The sequence below is a fragment of the Neolamprologus brichardi genome, chromosome 14, assembly GCF_056152115.1.
Source record: "Neolamprologus brichardi isolate AB-2024 chromosome 14, ASM5615211v1, whole genome shotgun sequence".
NCBI classification, from domain to species: Eukaryota; Metazoa; Chordata; class Actinopteri; order Cichliformes; family Cichlidae; genus Neolamprologus; species Neolamprologus brichardi.
Genome location: NC_142117.1, coordinates 40,137,843 through 40,142,921, shown reverse-complemented (window position 1 = coordinate 40,142,921; position 5,079 = coordinate 40,137,843). Strand labels below are relative to the sequence as shown.

At 41.5% G+C, this 5,079-nt stretch overlaps 1 pseudogene; it reads left to right on the top strand.

Moving 5' to 3' along the window:
* The first annotated feature begins 1,060 nt into the window (after nucleotides 1-1,060).
* Nucleotides 1,061-1,240, top strand: LOC148099705 (U2 spliceosomal RNA; annotated as a pseudogene).
* The last annotated feature ends 3,839 nt before the right edge of the window (nucleotides 1,241-5,079 follow it).

Below are 5,079 nucleotides of genomic sequence, written 5' to 3'. Positions count from 1 at the left end.
GAGGCGAAGCACCCCCGCCCTCCCTATGAGCCAAGTGAAAGAGCGCACCGTCACAAGCGAGAAGTGTCCCGAGAACAGTGTTGGGGAGTAACGGAATACATGTGCCGCCGTTACGTATTTAAAATACAAAATATGAGTAACTGTATTCCGTTACAGTTACCGTTTAAAAAGGTGGTATTCAGAAACAGTTACTTTGTCGAAATAAATGGATTACACGGCGGTACTTCCCTGTTTCATATTGTGGCGGGTCAGGACTGTTTGGGTTTTGTTGGACAGCTACGTTCTGTTGTTCCAGGCAGGGTTAAGGTTGCCATGGTTACAGGGTGACGCTCTCTCTCTGCGTGTTTCCTGGGTGAGAGAGGCTTTTTTGTTGTTGTTGTGCTAAGCTAACAGGCAGAATGCTACAGGTATAGCTGTAAAGAATGTAGCATCATGGGCAGTGTAGTCCGTGCTGCAGGGAGAATGGACTGCCATACCCGTTATGTGTCTGTGAGCGAGGGAGGGAGAAAAAGGAAAAGTACGAGCTGTCATCGAGCAGAAACGGGAGCTGGAAGCATGTAAATATAATAATAACCACTGCAGCCAAGAAGAGAGCCTGACGAGCCCAGTTGTAAGTAAGCTATTAAGACTCGACTGTACACCGTGTTCGTGTTTTCCTCTGAAACAATAAGTTCTGTTGGAGCAGCCTTTCAACGCCTCTCTCTGTCTCTGCTAGCAAAGTTGACCCAGACAACAAAGTAAAGCCAGTTTTCAGCTCTGAGCCCGACACGAACCCACCGTATTAGCCAGAGGTCCCTTTACTACGGTTCGGAGCCGCGGACCTTCAGTAACAGTAATAAATCACAGCAATAGTACATTCATGTAGTTGTAAACAGCATGATAATATATTAAGTAATCCAAAGTATTCAGAATACGTTACTCTCATTGAGTAACGTAACGGAATACGTTACAGAATACATTTTGGGGCATGTAATCTGTAATCTGTAATGGAATACATTTTAAAAGTAACCTTCCCAACACTGCCCGAGAAGGCGGCTCAGCCAGGAACCTGCAGGAAGCCATCGCTTCTCGGCCTTTTGGCTAAGATCAAGTGTAGTATCTGTTCTTATCAGTGTAATATCTGATACGCCCCCGATTCGGGGGTAACGTATTAAAAGTAAGTACTGAATATTATGTCACTTATTTATGTGCGAATGTTTAATAATGAAGGACATTAAAACATTACTGTTGGCCACATGTCGGCAAAGTTATGTGACATTAGTGATGTTTGTACTTTCAGCGTTAACTTGGTTTTAAAGCCTTTACTTTAAAATATACGCTGTTTAACCCTAGAACACTATCGTTAAAAACAATAAAAGCATCACTAACGCCGGGTGATTTTTACCCAATATGATATACCCAACAAAAAGTACCTGTCATCAAAATATATAAAATATATGACAACACATGACAAATTAGAATGGTTTTCTTTTATTTTCAGCTGTGCCATATCTAACAAAATGGGAAAAAAAAGTTTCATGGGGGGACCCTAAAAAATGCTCTGGAATTTCTGGAAAATTAGCAGTTGGAGAACAAAACAAATCCTAAACAAAAATATATTAATGCTGGAAACTTGGTCTTTGGTCCACCCATTCCTGGGATATTTGAGTCTTCCTTGGTGAAGGCACAGTCTCCTTGACATGCGAACACCTGCAGGAGAGAGAAACAAAAAATGGCATTTTTTGAGTGGGTAAAAATGACCAGTTGACTAAAATATCTATTTTTTTTACCATATGAATTCCCTTGGAAATCACCACTTGTTGATATTTATTCATAACCACTGCACTAAATAAGGATAACATGCAAATTCCAGGACCACTCTTACTTACCTATTCCTTACATGCAGTCAGTACACACAGGGTAGTAATGGCGTGGACACACCAGTCGACGGCAGACATGGCACCTCTATCGCGTCTTCCTGTCCAAGCCTGTGGGGCAGTCAGCACACCTCACTAAGGGACCACTGTTTTCTGCTGCCACTGGTCCTGCCTCACCTTCAAGAGTGCCAGGGGTAGGTATGTCGAGCACGCTACAGATCAGGACTCTGAGTTGACGTGACAGATTTGAAGAGGGGAGCCTCTACTCTGCCCATGGTTTGATGAGTGCCAATGCCAAACCCTGCATATAAGGCCTCCTCTGCATTTGGTTTTCACCTCTCTTCATTGCATTCTCATTGTAAATGATCCATGAGTTTATCACACCAGCATTGATCATGCCATAGAACACGCAAAGGGGCCATCTATTGTTTTTTTCTTCCACAACCATAGTGAGCGCACATCTGGTCAAAAGTATCGACACCTCCCTTTGTTTTGTTGTAAAATTCAATCACTTCAGGCTTACGAGTGGGTCCTATGCTTGGTTGTGTATGCATGGATGACAGGAGCAGTACAACCTTCTTTTTTGAAGCTTTGTCATGGAGGAAGGACACCAAGGTTAGTTCTTTGGTAAAGAGAAATGCACTGGAGCCTGGCGCGTGATTTCCTTTAACTTTCATCACTTGTGGGATCTCCCTTTTGTTTGCTTTTATTGTTCCCACTAAGGTCATGCCACAGCTAGCTACATAACATAGCTTTTAGATAAAAAAGAAAGAAAGAAAAAGAAATCTAATCAGCTAACAATTGCCAAGTTAAACAAACCTTACCTATATGTTACTCACTAGCTGGGATGCCAAAGACACTAAACCTGCAACAGGGTGACAGCTGTAGTTGAAGAGGGACAGTAAATATGGTGAGCCTGTAGGAAACAGCAGGATTTGGGGTAGGGAAACACCCACGCCTTCAAAGACGTCAAAGACAATGCTAAAGCTACCCAGGGACCCACCACACTCAGACAAACGCAACATATTGAAAATTATGTAAATACATTTGCTCGGGTGAAAATCACCCGGCGATACTGTTCTAGGGTTAATAGTCGACCTTAATCTTACAGAGAATGTGATGATTTGATGGATAATTAAAGTCATATATCCACAAACACAACAAGCTGAAAGTCAGTGATGCTGCTCGGTTTGCAGTCCTGAATATCACGGCACAAGCAGGATTCACTGCACTGTTAATGTTAGCTATGTTATATTGCTGCCTCTGTTCGGTGGTGTCGAGCCAAACGGACTTTGACGTGTGTTTGAACGAGCTGACGGTTAGGGTACCTGGGTTGTTGACCCAGAGTTTTGAGTTTATTATATTATTGAAATTGATTTTGATATTATTTATCATTTCTAGTCTTTGGTTTCTTTGCTAGAGTTCTGTCTTATGGTTTATGTCTCTGTGTTATGTTTCCTGTTTTACTTTAAAAGTCTGTGTCTCATGTTAATGCGTCTGGTTTTGCTTCCTTTGTCTCGACAGCCCTGATTTGTCCCAGCTGTGTTTCCCTCCTGTCTCTCAATCCCTGATTGCTGTGTATATTAGCCCTGTGTTCTCTTTGATCTGTGTCGCGATCTCCCTTATCTACCCTCATTCATGCTGTGTGTTCTGCCTGCCTGCGTTTATTGTTTGTATTTTGGAAGTTTGTTACTTTGAGTTCAGCTTTAAAGCTGTTTGAGTTCACGTTTGTCTCCGGAGTCTGCACTTTGGGTCCTTTTCCTGCCTGCACACAGCCGTTTCATAACAGACGGTTCACTCGTTAAGCTGAAAGAAAGATGCTTTAATCACAGGAGTCACACATGTGTCCACTGTACCATCTGGGAACTCTTCTTGTTTAGCACTCGTAATAACACAAACACTAAATCCTCCTTCTCTTGTGCTGTTTTTTATGAAACCAGTTTGGTCAGGATGAATTAAGAGGGGGGTTATTTTCTCCAGTCTCTTTGAGAGAGCTTTGCAGATTATTTGAAGGTCTACATTTATAAGGGATATTGGATGATAGCTTGAGGGATATACAGGGTCTTTGCCTGGTTTTAGCAGGAGATTAATGTTTGCAGAATTCATATTTGATGGAAGTCTTCCCTTTTCTTTGATTTCCAACAACGTTCTGTAAAAAACTGATGCTAGAATCGTCCAGAATTCTTTGTAGAATTCTGCAGGAAAGCCGTCTGGACCTGGAGCCTTATTATTGGGCATGCTTATCAGGGCTTCCTGGAGTTCACCTGATGTCAGTGGCGAATCCAGTGCCATTACTTGAGTGTCTAATATTTTGGAAGAGTTATGTTGTCTAAAAACAGATCAATATCCTTTTTAGACGGGTTTATTTGTGGTGAACACAATCTTTTATAGAAATCCCTGAAAATGTTGTTTATTTGTTTCGGGTCATATACTGTGTTCCCAGATGAATCCTGAACAGCACATATAGTTGTTTTTTCTTTATTTATTTTTAGCTAGTTTGCTAGAAATTGACCGGATTTATTACCATGTTCATAATTTTGTAAGCGTAGTAGACATCTTTTTCTCAATCCTGCCCCTTTCATATAAGTGTGCAGGGAAGACCCAAGGTTAGAGAGCTGATAACAAACTCTGTGTGACAGTTTATCCTGATTACAAACGTTAGGGTAAGTGAATCCAGATGATGGAAAGATAGCCCGGGTCTGCTGATGAGCACTGTCTGCTCTAACACTGACTATGATTGTGTTTCATGGAGTCCCGTCAGTCCTGTAAATCAGCGTCCCCAACCTTTTTTGTGCAATGGACCGGTTTATGTATGCAATATTCTCAAGGACCAGCCTTTAAGGTGTCGAGGATAAATACAACAAAATAAAACCAGTACTGCTGCCAAAAAAAGAAGAGTTATTCAAAACCCCTGAAGAGCATCAATTTCACACCCGACCTCAACTCTCGTGGTCTGGTTCCAAATGATTTACGGACCGGTGCCAGTCCGTGGCCCGGGGGTTGGGGACCGTTGTTGTAAATAAAAGAAACCCCTGCTTGGACGCTGTGCAGAGCAGCAGGACCACACATTGTCACTTGATGTTTCTAATCATATTAATATTTATTTGTAAAATTGTAAATTTTAGTTTTAATGTTCATCGAATAAAATTACATTATTGAATACTACGTGCTACGCAATAATAGTAATAATATTAACTGTAATAATCGTAATGGCAGTTGTTGT